Source organism: Bison bison, unplaced genomic scaffold, assembly GCF_000754665.1.
Source record: "Bison bison bison isolate TAMUID 2011002044 unplaced genomic scaffold, Bison_UMD1.0 scf7180017864332, whole genome shotgun sequence".
NCBI lineage: Eukaryota > Metazoa > Chordata > Mammalia > Artiodactyla > Bovidae > Bison > Bison bison.
Window position 1 is genome coordinate 718,083 of NW_011494904.1, and position 16,931 is coordinate 735,013.

The following is a 16,931-nucleotide window of genomic DNA, read 5'->3' on the forward strand; positions in this document are numbered from 1 at the left end:
TGAGCTGCGATAAGCTCTTCAGATCACTACTGATGTGCTTGACCTCAGCTTGGGCTGCACTGCTGTCCACTCCAGAGAAGACCTAGCAGCACAGAAGGAGGTCACAATCAGTGTTTCCAAATAAATAAAGATATACCCATCCATCCCAATTATTTCACTCATTTGCCCTGGAGAAGGAATGTCAGGCTTTGTTTAGTAGGTTGTTTGTAATCTGAAGTTCTCTGTCAATTTGTCCCACCTCTCAGAGAGTAGCATTGAAACATATACATTACCATATGTAAAATTAGACCATCAGTGGAAATTTACTGTTATGATGTGGGCAGCTCAAGTCAGGTGCTGTGGAATATCAGAGTGCAAGATAGTGTGAGAGGTGAGAGGCAGGTTCAAGAGGGAGGGAGGGACATACTTGTACCTGTGGCTGATTCATGTTGATGTACAGCAGGAACAAGCACAATAGTGTAAAGCAATTGTCCTCCAATAAAAAAATAAAAAGACAAAAAAAAATTTGAAGTGCTTAATCTAGGCCAAAATTTAATCAATATGGACAAGCAATAGAAGGAATTATTGTCTGGGCAAACAATCCCATAATAGAAATCCTGTATTTTTCTTCATTTCTATGCAATAGAGAACCTGATGAGTTTGATCCCCACTCCCCTCCAAACTCACACATTTTAAACAGGTACATGACATTCCAAGGCTTAATTGAACAATTGTTACTTAATGATTGAGTAATATTGCTCAAGATATTGCCACATATTAAAGATCTTTAATAATTCCATTTGATAATGGGACCATTAGTAGAATCAACATAACATAAGCAGTAAGAAAAATATAGAGACTGAGTGTTTACTAAGAGCTTTTTGTCCCATTGCAAGCCCATATATTAATTTGGAAAGAAAATATCTCTACATTATTCAGGTTTTGCATTCAGAAACATGATATAGCTCTTTGTTTACCTAAATATTTTATCTAACTCAGTAAAGTTTTATAAGCTTCTTCCTATCAGTCTTACCCATTTTCTTGCTAGGATTATTTTTAAATAATATATAAGTTTTTGTTGTTGAGCATAAACAGTGCTTCCTGTTCATCTTCTAATGGTCGCCTCTGGTTGATAGCAGTTGATGTTTGCATATTTATCTTACATGTGCTCATTACTAAGTCCGTACAATCTTGACAGTCTCTTAACTGGTTCACAAAAGGTCTGTCAAAGTTCATTAATACTAGTTTAGATCTCCATTTTTACCAACTAGGTATTTCAAGGTATTTTTAATATCTGAATAGTTTATTTAAAGTTTTAGCATTACTTTTGAGTTTTAGAGAACATTGACTCCTCAAATTTTAGAGAACACAGACTCTCCTTATTGAGAAGAGTACGGAGATTATTTTTGAGCCATCATAAGAATAAATTTTGTATATCTGTCCCCTGAGGCTTTAAACATCTATTTTTTTATTCCCTCTATTCTGTCTTTTGCAGCATGGTATATTTCTTTATCAGTTTAAAGTTTCAGGGCTATACAGTAACTCCCCTTATGTTACATAATGCTGCTGCTGCTAAGTCACTTCAGTCGTGTCCGCCTCTCTGCGACCGGATAGACAGCAGCCCACCAGGCTCCCCTGTCCCTGGGATTCTCCAGGCAAAACACTGGAGTGGGTTGCCATTTCCTTCTCCGATGCATGAAAGTGAAAAGTGAAAGTGAAGTCGCTGAGCCGTGTCCGACCCTCAGCGACCCCATGGACTGCAGCCTACCAGGCTAATCCATCCATGGGATTTTCCAGGCAAGAGTACTGGAGTGGGGTGCCATTGCCTTCTCCATATGTTACACGAAAGTCTTCAAAATTTGAACTTTCAAAATGCGAAAGTGCATTCACATGTCCAATCCCTAAATTAGTTCACATGTCTGTCATACTTTGTCACATTCGTGCATTCTGTACAAGTGGTTGTGCTTTTGTGTACTTTACTATACAGTACTATGTAGAGTACAGTAGTACAGTATCTTTATTTCAAGCCCAGGATGTCTAGAAGCAAGCATAAAGTAGAGGTCTGCACATGAAGGTTGTAGCAGCCATTCAGAATGCAATCTAGTGCTGCCTTGTCATCTATAAAGATTAAAAAATGAAAATAATAAAGCTACGACCCAGACATTACTAGCTCGGTTTTTTAAGAAAGTAGATAGAATTGAGTTCGGGAAGGAAGCAGAACCTGTGCCATCAGCATCAGGCAGGAGTGACACCATGGCTGGCCCCCCGTCTCCCATGGCTGAGCATCCTCAGCTCTACCGTCTCCACCAGCTCTACCATCAGCATCAGGCAGGAGTGACGCTGCGGCTGGCCCCCGTCTCCCATGGCTGAGCATCCTTCAGCTCTACTGTCTCCCACCCTCTCTACCTCTTCAGTCAGTAGCTTTCTTTGCCTGTTCACTCGATCCAACCTCTGTATGCCACTTTTTGTACTATATTACTGTGCTTTTCAAGGTATTATACTGTAAGATTATTTGTGTGTGTGTCTTTTTTTAAATGTATCGTTTCTGTACAAAGTATTATAAACCTATTACAGTACAGCACTATATAGCCAATTGTGCTAATAGTGCTCTGTTGCTCAGTCGTGTCCAAATCTTAACCCCCCATGGACTGCAGCCCCCAGACTCCTCTGTCCATGGGATTCTCCAGGCAGGAATACCGGAGTGGGGTGTCATTGCCTTCCCCAGTGCTAACTGTGCACCTAGACTAATTTGTTGAACTTATGAATAACCTGGACTTAACAAATGTGCTCTCCGAATGAAACTTGTTCATAAGTAGGCATTTTACTGTAGAGATAAACAATTCGAGAATTGTAGAAACTACGCTTTCACTTACATATCTTTGATTGTCAGTACCAAAATCAAGATGCCCCTTTGGGTCCATCCCCTTGGATTTCTTCTCACTCCTTTCCTCACTTCCTAGCTACCATCACTCTTAGTCACAAGATATTATTTTAAAGATATTTATATAAAACTATAATATTTATACCAATTATTTATACTGGACAAAATGTTTAATCACAAGTAATTTATGTTACAAGACTTTTTATGTTTCTCTATTTTAAGGTTTTACTTTTCTTTCTTCTCTTAAAATCTGGAAGTTATTGTTTTAATTTCCAGACTCTTTGCATAATTGAGAATTTTCTTTGAGCAAGAAATGAGTAGAGTGATTTACTTACAATAAGTAAAAGATTCTAGCAACAAACATTGATAAAAATGGTCAAGTGCTGGCCAATCTGCATTCAGAATTGTACAGTATAGAGTGCATTTTAAATTATTAGACTTAATTGAGCTCGGCATAAATATCTAATAATAGACAGAAGCCCTGGAACAAAATTCTCAGACTAAATGCTGTATAAAATCTATAAAAGTCTAGGAATGCCCTTGACTAGAGATTTTTTATGAGGAACAAATGAAACATTTAACCGACTCCAGTCTTCCCCTCTTTTGAGTCAAACACCTGTGGTTTCATCTGCTAAATCTTTGCTCAGGGTGATAGGTGAATACAGACTTTCTTCTTTTTGTACTTAAACATCTTCAGAAACATAAAGGTCATTTTTTGTACCCTAAGTTAGGTCACATACAAGTAAAGACTCTCCTGCCATGTAGCCCCACCCACTGCCCAGGTACATAATGCCATACTTTGATTTCTGTCTGACTTTGTTCCCGTGGCTTTGGTATATGGTTCTGCCTCTGTGATTTGGGCCACCCAGGAACTTGTCACTGGCAGAGACTCTTTATAACTGTGATTCCCACTTCTCTCAACAATTACACCCTGCAAGAGGTCAAAATGAATATTCCAAAGGACTTACACAGGCTGCCTGCCTACATCTTCAGCCATGTGAGTCCCAGTTGTTACACTTTCTCAAAGCAGTACTTCTTTGGGGAATATTCAGGGCTGTTATTTTTCACTTTCTTAGCAACGAGGCAAACTAGGGAGGAGGTATCTTTCATTTCACCTCTAGGTCTGTTTTGCTTGCTGTGCAGTTAGAACAAGAGAAAGCACCTTAGAAAATATATCTTTGATAATACAACTAGTCTCTAAATAAAACACTCCTCATATTGTTCAAAAACACAATTTGTAGAAAGGGGAGCTTCTGTGGGAGAAATGAAGTGGGGAAGCTCTTTCTTTCTGAAGCAATACTTTCTTCTGCATTTTCTCACTAGTCCCTCTTCTCTCTATGTTACTTTAGATAAATCCAGTGCAGATGTCCATTTCGCAGGAGCCCTCCCCTATTGAGGTAGAATCAAGAGCAAGGAGCCATGATATGGGCAGTTTGAGTTTTACTCTAAGCATTGAATTAGAATTGCCAGATTCAGGATGCCAAACACAGGATGTCTAGTTAAATTTGTATTTCAAGTAAACTATAAATACTATTTAATTATAAGTATGTTCCAAATATTGTAAGGTACATACTTAATACTTAAAGATCATACACTTTTTAATCTGAAATTCAGGTATTTTTTTTTTCTGTATTTTTCCTATGTTTTTTTATTTTCTAACACTGCCAACTTTAGATTGGACCAAAGGGCAAGAGTGATATGTTACTCATGGGATATTATAATGGGAGGATAAGACATGGTATAAAGACCTATAACCAATTTCCAAGCTTTGGTTAGAGACTGTGTAGTTGCACTTAGGAATGTACACCTTTTAAATGCTCGGAGTCTGTTGAGATGGTCAGGGGAGGAGTGATTTACAGCAGTCTTGAGGAGGCTTGGGAGATTAGAATCCAGATGAAATCTCAATAGTAAAAATGATACTAACAATCCCCTGCTCACTCTGATTTTGCTTTAGAAAATCAATCTTGTCCATGGGTTTAAAAATTAAAGTGTCTGTTATCACCCAAGCCCCGTAAGTCTCAAAGTATAACCAGTAATGTGTGTTAACATAGTTTCAGCAGGGTTATGAAACAGTTTTTAGTTTTAAAGAGAATATCTTAGAAGAAAATAGAAATAGCATGCTCTCCACAGGACACAAAGTCGCAGTGTTCTCTCTCCTCTCTTTGAATGTCTTCCATCTCACTCTGTTAAAGGAGATAATCTCTTATCTCTCAGGTACTGGATTATCCACTGCAGATAGCCTTCTACGGGTCCCCTCCCTCTTCCACTTACGTGTCTCTCTCTCACTAGATTGAAAATTCTCTGAGGAGAAGGACCATTTTTTATTCATCCCTGTGTCTTAAGACCCTAGCAACCAGTGAAGTTCCAGAAATATTTTTTGAATGAATAAAGAAGTAAAATCTGCAATAACATTGTTGTGATAACAGGAACAACTCAACAGATTTTGAAGTAAAGAGTTTCATGAAATAATTCCAAAATGCACTATCACCAATTTTTAAACAAATATCAGAAAACCATTAAATTAAGATCAGATTTAAGAAGAATTAGGTCATAATAAACTTCAAATGCTTGAACCTCATGCTAGAAAAGGAAGTGTATTTAAAGTGAAGAAAGTACTTCAGTTTCAATGTGGACATTCCATTTACTGCCATCTTGCTCAATCCTCCTTCTCGGGAATGCAATATATTAAACATAGGCATGTTTGACATAGTTATCAAATATACTTTCTCAATTTAGAAATAAAATAAAACAGTTAAACTATATCCCTCTGCATGATTTGTCTCTTTTCAACTTGAATGATTGTTTATAGCTACTGCAAGTTAAAGTGCCACTACGTTTTAGAAAATCAAGAAGTTTAAAAATCTTTAAAATATTCATAGCATTTAACTCAAAAACTCCATTTCTACAAATTCATTCAAATATGAAAGCAATTTTATCTCCAAAGAAACACATCAATTGGTTATATGTTGCAACAAAATATATGAAACAACATAGCAAACCAGCAAGCAGAAAATGGTTAAATTAAGTTTTAACACCTATGTTCAATTGGAAATTATTTAGCTATTTAAAATAATGCTTATAAAAACATGTTATGCATGAAACTATTTGTAATATTGCATAATTAAAATCAAATATAACCAAAATGTGATTTATGCAAAGATTAACAGGAAAAGTAATTAGAGGAAATAGAACAAAATGATAAACATTTTAAAAAATGGTTCTTGACGCAACAGTCATCTTTCTAAGTATTTTAAATATGTTAACTCATTTAAGCCCTTTAACAACCCCATGAGATAAGTACCATTATTACTGCCATTTTACAAATGAGGATGTAAGTCACAAGGATGTTAAATAACTCACTTAAGTCATACAGCTAATCAGTACAAGAGAGAATATTCAAACCCAGATCATCCAGGGCCATAGCTGATGCTCACTGACGCAGCTGTAATTAGGTATCCAGGTTGGCATTTATCACTTTTTTTCATTTCATCTCTGTTGTGTCACTTTTCATGGAAAATAATTATACATAGAAATATATTATCCTCTACTGAATAACAATATCTAATTTTAAATGGATGAAATTCAATAAATCAGAACTTCAAGACATTAAGATGAGTGGTGCCGTTTCATCTGAACTTGAACTTCCTTGTCCCCTCTTACAAAGCAGTCTTTGGTACCCAGACATCTAAGTGCTGAGCAATGAGGTCCGAAATGATATCTAATTCTCCTCTCTATGGCAGATAGCATACCAGGGTATCACTTAATTGCAATACCAGGAGGGTAACTGAACAAGATGAGATCACACTAAAGCCATTAGTCTCAAAGCATAGGTGGAGATCAGCCAAGTGAAAAGGAAACAGGTGTCTAAGTTAGATGGCAAGAGATACAATTAGCAGTTCCCTAGATTTGCACCGGAGCCTCCTGAGGCTCATGTAACTATTCCCAGCAGGTGTGCATGCTGATCCCTGAGAGAGCAAGCTGTGCCAAGGGACCTCAGGATAGCAGCTCTTGGCTGGAAGCAAGGTTGCTACCCCAGGGAGGACAGGGATGCGGCAATGCTCCCACACCTCCCTGAAGAGCGCTGCTCCATTTCCCTTGGCCATGGTCTCTGCAAGGCGTGCTGTAAACACGCCCTGGAAAGGCATCAGTTCTACTGTCATTTCCATCCTAGCACGGCACTTCAGTGGCCTTGATTCAAGCCATAGCACGTTCAAAACCCTCACACTGAAACACAAACCTAGGAACACTTTATTCCAGAACCTCTGTTACAGTGATTGAAATCGCAAATGTGAGCACTCCCTTATATAATCCACCTTTTTTTCCTTTATTGTTATCTAACACACTCTGGCATCATCCAATCAAAATTATAAGAAACAAATAAGGTTTATCCTCTTTTATGAGATAAGCAGACTTCATAATCTCATTCCAGACAAGAATGGCTTTAAAGTGTCCAATCAGGTGAGTTATCAAGACACCTTGTTTTCTATCTCACTTATGTTTCAGAAGCACTTCTAACTCCATCCCACTTTTTTTTTTAATAATTGAGTATTATCAAGAAGAAAGGATATCTGAACTAAGGTGTTAGAAGTAAAACAGTGCAATTCAGTGTGTATCTTCAACACGTAAGCTAAGTGCTATCATAGTATTAACTTGCTAGAAGGAAATATCCCTCTTGGAAATAATTGCCATATCATGTTCTCTAACCATGAAGTTTCCTTCACTTAATATTTTCTTAGCACAAATAATGTGTATACATTGCCAAACACTCTAATCTGATTTGCTCTTGGTAACAGCTTGAAACAAGTATGTTTTATTTTACTCAATAAGTGATTTATCAAGTGCTATAGGACCAGTATTGAGATCGCTCTCACAAACCATTACAATTCCAAACATTATGTTTCTTCACCTTGCCCATTAGATGGGTATATTGCAATTAGTGGATATTATATATGCATATCTTTAAGAGTTTTGTTTCATGTGCTGAAACAGATTTTAGGGTTGTTGTGTTTTATACACCTAAACAGATTTTAGGGTTGTAAACCTTCTCTTTAAGTGTCTTTTTGCTTTAGAAATTAGGCCTAAGCTGACACTATTTGCTCACACTAATGCCCTATACAAACACAAATGCAGGTAGGGTGTTCTAAATGACATTTGTAGTAAATCTTTATAACTGCTGCAGTCTGCTGAATTAACTATGTGTCAACACTGCATCCACTTGGGTAGATTTTCAATGCGTGGCAATTATGGATGTGGCCAAACTGTGCTCTTCTGGAAAGTTTCCGTCTTTATAAGCTAAAGATTTATCTGAATTTATTCTACTTCACAAGTTGATTGTAGCATTCATGAAAGATACTGCTACAGATACTAACAATATTCAAGACATGTCTTTCTTAATGGCACTTTTCAGTTAGTGTTTAATACACTCTGCTAACACAGCTGGCAAGGGGAAAGGAGGGAATCACGATGCTTGGATTCTAGACCTACAGTGTCTACTAACAGTCAGGAGCCCTGTATAAGCCTTTTAACTTTTCCAGAGTCAGTTTACCAATGTCTAAACTACCTTGTGGTTCTCAAATCCCATGAACACTTATATCTCTTCTAAAGCAAAATCTGGGTTTCTATTTTTCATCCAATAAGTAATTTTAACCCCCATTTCTCTGCAAGCAATGCAAAATGTATAGTTTTACCACATCTTTCACAGAGATTACACATGCAGATGCCAACACATACACAAAATGCAATAAATTAAAGACTGTGATTCATACCAAAGAAATGTAAAACATTCTCTGGCATTTCAAGGAAAGAGTAGCAGACTGCTTCTTACAGTCAACAAATATTAATAAAGATCTATCAGATGACAGACAATGTGTTTGAGCCTTGGATTTCATGAGTAAAATAGCAGGCCTGATTCTAATATTTATCCAGCCCAATGCAAGAATATATAAATAGAGGTCTCAATATTACATGTCTGAAAATTTTAAAATTGGACTAACAAACTATTAAATAAAGTATATTTCATCATCCTACCTTGATGAGCTTCCCAGATGGTGCTAGTGGTAAAGAAACCGCCTACCCATGCAGGAGACACAAGAGATGTGGTTTCAATCCCTGGGTCAGGAAGATCCCTTGAGTATGAAATGACAAACCACTCCAGTATTCTTGCCTGGAAAATTCCATTCAATGGACAGAGGAGCCTCGCAGGCTACAGTACATGGGGGTCGCAGAGTCAGGCATGACTGAGCACACACACACAGCCCTTGATGAGCGTAATTTCACAATGACCTGGAAGACTGGATTCATGTTTGTAATTCTCAGACTTCCTTGCCCACTACTGCTCCATCTTCCTTCTTTGTTTTCCCACCTCTGGTTTTACTCCATTTCCCTGTAGGTCCTCATGTGTGCTTGTGAGAACATGCCAGTCTGTGTATTCAAGATCTTTCAGTGAAGGCTAAAGCTCCAACTGAAAAGCTGAAGAGGGTTTTAACAGACAGAATTAAAAACACTCCAGGTAGAAAAACATAATTATTAAAACCTTTGGTAGAACAAAGTATCCAGGCTTGGTTGCAAAATATTTGAATTGTTCAGTTTTGTTAGAGTTTAAGCTAAAGGAAAATATTAATGCTAAACCCACAAAAATAAGCCTAGATCATAATGACAAAGACTAAAAAGTTTGAACTTTATTTGGTAAGCAAAGAGAGATTTGAAGGTTATTGAGCAGGGGTGACATAATCAAAGCTGTACTTTAGGAAGATTAATTTGGCAGCCAAATGCAGAATGAGTAGATTAGAAGCAAGACTGGAGGCAGGGAGAAGAGTTATAGCAGTAGTTTAGGTAAGCAGTAATAAGACTGTTAACTAGGGCTGGGGTAATGTACAGGAAGAAAGGGCGCTGTGAAGCAGTAGGGAGAAGAAATTGACAGCCCCTGATGAATCATTTGTAATGGGAGGAAGGAGAGAGATAAATCAAAGAACACTCATAGATCTTGAGCTTCTGTGACTAAAAATGAATATTGGAAATCATCAGCAAGAAATCAGAGGGAGGAGCTAAACTGTAGGGTGAACGTGATGAGTGGCATTGGTGTATGTTGTGTTAGCTGCTTTAGCAAACCTCCCCCCAGGTGAAAATGCTATTGCAAAATTAGAATTGCAGGACTAGGGTTTGAGGGAAAAAAATCAGAAAATTACACAGAGGTAAAACTACTAAGTCAACTTATTTCAAATATAAACCATTCTTTATGCAATTTCATTATCCCCATATCTTGAAAACTTCCTCTGGTTCATGAGTTAGCTCCTTGGTTTTTCAAGCTGATAAAACTATGCGTGTCTTCTGAAAACATGGTTAATAGTTAAAGTGGGCCAGTTAATCCACTTTGGCAAGATCTGTTTTATAATCTGGGCTTCCCAGGTGGCACCAGAACTCACCTGCCAATGCAGGAGATGGAAGAGATGCGGATTCAGTCTCTGGGTTCGGAAAATCCCTTGGAGGAGGACAAGGCAACCTACTCCAGTATTCTTGCCTGGAGTATCCCACGGACACAGGAGCCTGGCGGGCCACCGTCCATGGAGTCACAAAGAGTCAGACATGACTGAGCAACCAAGCACACAGCACAGCTGATGCCAGTCCACGTTTATTCCCAGCATAAATCACTGGTCAGTATCACAATGTTCATTTCTGTGAATATTGACTTTGTACAGATTTAGACTTTCTGCCTTTGTCTAACTTAATGCTTACAATGAGTCTGCCCCTGGGTGACATATTTTTCTAATCCACTACTATGTGCCAGATGCTCTTTCTGGCTCTCAGCTGATACAACTATTGATGGACTATAAAGTGCATATGCCTCTGTTCTCACTCATATTAGACACTACTGTATATACAAACACCAACACACACACACACACACAGCTCATGATTTCAAGCAACAATAAAGATGAGTTAACAAGGCTAATGCTTTACTTCCTGTGTCTGCTAATAATATTCTCTGATGCATCCTCTTCAGTTTTCCCTAATGCTTCTCAATATTTTAGTCTGTGGTGAAAGATCTTAAGTAATTGCCACTAGTGCAAGGATTGGGAAAGAAGCCCTCCTCTGATAAGAAAATATCAATCTTTGGGAAAACAGAAGCAGGAACCAGCAACTATCCCAAACATGTTTTCTGCGGGGGGAACAAAATATGTAAGGAGTGGTATTAGGTTATTGCAATGATTCCCTTTGCTTACTTCTATGTTAGACAAAATGTACCAAAGCTTTTACCTCTATCAATGTCTTAATTTTCAGAGTTGATAACAAGTCCTATATCTAAATATGTAAATATCTAAATATGTAAGAAGTCTCCTTTTTAACATGTACCTTCAACCCAGATAGCATGGAGAAATGTACAGTTAATAAATTATTCCTCAAAGTATTAAATGGTTAATGTAGACTTTATGTTTGTAATGTAAGTATATATATGTTTGTAAAGAAAATATATTACATTTCAGTGATGGCTTTCAGATAATAAAATTATCAAGCCTCTGAATGAAACTGTATGACTAATAAAAGAACATTTTGCAAAGCAAAGTATGCAAGAGAGACAAATATAGCCAAAACTATAAGTAATATAAATAACCACACTTACTAATGGGTTTTAGGTCAGCTGACTGCCTCTAGTCTCCCACAGCCAACCAGGGTTTGGACAGGAGCCACACATTCTCTTCATTGTTGCTGGAAGAAATATTCTGGAGTTTGGGTCAGTCTGCTGCTGCTGCTAAGTCGCTTCAGTCGTGTCCAACTCTGTGCGACCCCATAGACGGAAGCCCACCAGGCTCCCCTGCCCCTGGGATTCTCCAGGCAAGAACACTGGAATGGGTTGCCATTTCCTTCTCCAATGCATGAAAGTGAAAAGTGAAAAGGAAGTCGCTCAGTCGTGTCCGACTCTTAGTGACCCCATGGACTACAGCCTACCAGGCTCCTCCATCCATGGGATTTTCCAGGCAAGAGTACTGGAGTGGGGTGCCAAGTGACATACTTCTTCCATACCTTGCACTTTTTCCCTTGTTCATTTCCTTATCTTTTCAATCAGTTACCAGCCAATCTCTATTCTCTTCATCTGTCTTCACCTATTAAAGTCCTCAACAGGCTATATTTACTTCTCTAATGTCCCTAACTTTTCAGGATTTCCTTGGTCCTAAGTCTTAAATACATATAAATGTAACCATAGTTACATGTTAGTTAGTTCTGTAACTAATAGTTACATGTTAGCTAGTTCTAGAACTAACACCCAAAAAAGATGTCCTTTTCATTATAGGGGACTGGAATGCAAAATTAGGAAGTCAAGAGCTACCTCGAGTAACAGGTAAATTCGGCCTTGGAGTAGAAAACAAAGCAGGTAAAAGGCTAACAGAGTTTTGCCAAGAGAATGCACTGGTCATAGAAAACACCCTATTCCAACAACACAAGAGAAGACTCTACACATGGACATCACCAAATTCAGATTAATTATTTTCTTTGCAGCCAAAGATGGAGAAGCTCTATACAGTCAGCAAAAAAGACCAGGAGCTGACTATGGTTCAGATCACGATCTCATTACCAAATTCAGACTTAAATTGAAGAAAGTAGGGAAGACCGCTAGACCATTCAGGTATGACATAAATCAAATCCCTTATGATTATACAGTGGAAGTGACAAATAGATTCAAGGGATTAGACCTGATAGACAGAGTGCCTGAGGAATTATGGACAGAGATTCATGACATTGTATAGGAGGCAGTGATCAAGACCATCCCCAAGAAAAAGAAAGGCAAAAAGGCAAAATTGTTGTCCAAGGAGACCTCAAAAATATCTGAGAAAAGAAGATAAAGGCAAAGGAGAAAAGGAAAGATATACCCATTTGAATGTAGAATTCTAAGAAGAGATAAGAAAGCCTTCCTCAGTGATCAGTGCTAAGAAACAGAGGAAAACAATATACTGGGAAAGACTAGAAATCTCTTCAAGAATGTTAGAGATACCAAGGGCCCATTTCATGCAAAGATGGGCACAATAAAGGACAAAAATGGTATGGACCTAACAGAAACAGAAGATATTAAGAAACGTTGGCAAGAATACAGAGAAAAAATATACAAAAAAGATCTTCATGATCCAGATAACCACAATGGTGTGATCACTCACCTAGGGCAAAAAATCCTGGAATATGAAGTCAAGTGGGCCTTAGGAAACATCTCTAAAAAAAGCTAGTGGAGGTGATGGAATTCCACCATTGAGCTATTGCAAATCCTAAAAGATGATGCTCTGAAAGTGCAGCACTCAATATGCCAACCAATATGAAAAGTTCAACAGTGGCCACAGGACTGGAAAAGGTCAGTTTTCACTCTAATCCCAAAGAAAAGTGAAAGTGAAGTCACTTAGTTGTGGTCAACTCTTTGTGACCCCATGGACTGTAGCCTAGGGATCCTCTGTCCCTGGGATTTTCCAGGCAAGAGTACTGTAGTGGGTTGCCATTTCCTTCTCCAAATCCCGAAGAAAGGCAATGCCAAAGAATGCTAAAACTGTTACACAATTACACTCATCTCACATGCTAGCAAAGTAATGCACAAAATTCTCCAAGCCAGGCTTCAACAATACGTGAACCGTGAACTTCCAGATGTTCAAGCTGGTTTTAGAAAAGACAGAGGAACCAGAGATCAAATTGCCAACATCCACTGGATCATAGAAAAAGCAAGAGAGTTCCAGAAAAAACATCTACTTTTGCTTTATGAACTATGCCAAAGCCTTTGTGTGGATCACAACAAACTGTGGAAAATTCTGAAAGAGATGGGAATATCAGACCACCTGACCTGTCTCCTGAGAAATCTGTATGCAGGTCAAGAAGCAACTGTTAGAATTGCATATGAAACAACAGACTGGTTACAAGTCAGGAAAGGAGTATGTCAAGGCTGTATATTGTTACTCTGCTTATTTAACTTATATGCAGAGTACATCATACCAAATTCTGGGTTGGATGAAGCACAAGCTGGAATCAAGATTGTCAGGAGAAATATTAATAACCTCCGATACACAGATGACAGGACCCTTATGGCAGAAAGGGAAGAACTGAAGAGTCATTGGTGAAAGTGAAAGAGGAGAGTGAAAAACTTGGCTTAAAACTCAACATTCATAAAAAGATCATGGCATCCAGTCCCATCACTTCATGGCAAATAGACGGGGAAACAGTGGAAACAGTGAGACACTTTATTTTGGGGTCTCCAAAATCACTGCAGATGGTGACTTCAGCCATGAAGTTATGAAACGAGATGCCAGTCCAGGTTCGATGCACGATACTGGATGCTTGGGGCTAGTGCACTGGGACGACCCAGAGGGATGGTATGGGGAGGGAGGAGGGAGGAGGGTTCAGGATGGGGAACACATGTATACCTGTGGCGGATTCATTTTGATATTTGGCAAAACTAATACAATTATGTAAAGTTTAAAAATAAAATAAAATTAAAAAAAAAAAAAAGAGACTTGCTCCTTGGAATAAAGCTATGACCAACCTAGACAGCATATTAAAAAGCAGAGACATTACTTTGCCAACAATGGTCCATCTAGTCAAAATGGTTTTTCCAGGAGTCAGGTATGGATGCAAGAGTTGGACTATAAAGAAAGCTGAGTGCCGAAGAATTAATGCTTTTGGACTGTGGTGTTGGAGAAGACTCTTGAGAGTCCCTTGGACTGCAAGGAGATCCAACCAGTCCATCCTAAAGGAAATCAGTCCTGAATATTCATCAGAAGGACTGATGCTAAAGCTGAAGCTCCAATACTTCTGCCACCTGATGCAAAGAGCTGACTCATTGAAAAGACCCTGATGCTGGGAAAGATTGAAGGCAGGAGGAGAAGGGGATGACAGAGGACGAGATGGTTGGATGGCATCACTGACTTGATTGACATGAGTTTGAGTAAATTCTGGGAATTGGTATTGGACAGGGAAGCCTGGCATGCTGCAGTCCATGGGGTCACAAAGAGTTGGACATGGCTGAGTGATTGAACTGAACTAACCATAAGCATGATACTGTTTTAAAAGGCAAGCAATTGTCATAGGGACAAACAAACATTAGTGTTGTCAAAGGATGTTTAACCTCCTTTGAAAACTAACAGAGTCTTAAAATTAAATATCTAGAATGTTAGGAAGAATAAAAGACCAGCAGAAAGATAACTTAGACAATGTATGAGAATTAAGTCTGAATTGTAGAATTTAACTAAGTGGCACTATTGCTACTGGAGAAAAGTGAATAGAAACTTTTTCAAGATGCAGTAAGTTATTTTAATATTTCTTTCCTCCACTTATCATATTACTATGTACTATACATTGTATCTACATTATATATTATGTAATATTCACTTTCTTTTTTTTTTCTGTGCTAGATTACATTAGGTAATAGTTTTGTCTCCTATTTTCTAAACAAAGAAGAAGAAATATTTAGAACACTGCATCAGTAGGTACTAAATGGGAGTTTTCTAAATTAAATTCTTTATCAGACTGTTAAGTATTTTTGAAGATGCCACAATGACTCATCACTACCCTTGAAAAATTTAGTAGTCTGCTACTAGACTGCTAATATTCTGCTACTAGATTTGGGACTGGAGAAGGCAATGGCACCCCACTCCAGTACTCTTGCCTGGAAAACCCCATGGATGGAGGAGCCTGGTGGGCTGCAGCCCATGGGGTTGCTAAGAGTAGGGCAAAACTGAGCGACTTCACTTTCACTTTTCACTTTTATGCGTTGGAGAAGGAAATGGCAACCAACTCCAGTGTTCATGCCTGGAGAATCCCAGGGACGGGGGAGCCTGGTGGGCTGCCATCTATGAGGTCGCACAGAGTCGGACACGACTGAAGTGACTTAGCAGCAGCAGCAGCAGCAGATTTGGGACCATCACTTAAAGTATTAAGGAGGCAAGAAGGATTAAAATGTTGAGTTCAGACAAGTCAGTAGAATCATGGTTAAGTGAAAAGGACTGAGTTTTGTTTTTACTAGAACTTATTTAGCAAAAGAAAACAAAGTGGGCCTAGGCAGTAGGAATGTTTGATGAAAGAAAGAAACCAAGGTGGTGAGCAAAGCTTCATTCACATGTAGACTCATAGGGAAGGGGAAGACCAGGCTAAGTACATGAGCCACTGATTGGCTTACACTTAAGCTAAAAAATATGCTGTGACAACACTGGATCTCCCTGCAGAGGAGTGGACAGAGGTCCACAGATTTAAACGTGGAAAAATTGCATGATAGCTAGTGGGACAACTCGGGAACCTCCAGGAAACCTTGTGACTGGGGGGAAATAAGTCATTATCTGCTTGAAAGAATGATTCTTCAAGGAGATTCTCATAAAAGTCCTAAAAATCTTTAAAATAGAGTAATTAACAGAAATGTCCTCAAGCATTAAAATTAAAAGAATCATAGATTTAGCTCCATTGACATAGATATACAAGAAGTTTCAGGCATAGAACAGCAAGGTTTCTTGTTCATTTGAAGGAGGTAAAATTAAAAAAAAAAAAAATCACATCAGAAGACTCATGAAATAAAAATGTAGATTCTAAGTAAAGTCAACACAACTTTACATCCAGGACTCAAAGCTTCATGTACCTAGTCTCAATGAGGTGGCATGTTAATGCTATCTGCTGAGTGTCCTACTGTGGTTGAGTTTTGCAAGTTTGATCTTTAATTGTGAATTTCCTCCTGCTGATGGCACTAAGGCAGAATGTAATGTTTTCTAAAGTCTCTTCCTATGGGTGAATATTTTAAAGCTATGTCTGTGTTATAAAGAAAATACAGGAGATTTTTGCCAGTTTATAGAAATACTTTAGCAATCGTATCATACCTATAAGCATTATTAATGTCAATAGAAAGACAGTGAACTTGATAATGTACAGTTCAGTTTAGTTCAGTTCAGTCACTCAGTCGTGTCCGACTCTTTACAATCCCATGAATTGCAGCACGCCAGGCCTCCCTATCCATCACCAACTCCCGGAGTTCACTCAAACTCACGTCCATTGAGTTGGTGATGCCATCCAGCCATCTCATCCTCTGTTGTCCCCTTCTCCTCCTGCCCCCAATCCCTCCCAGCAT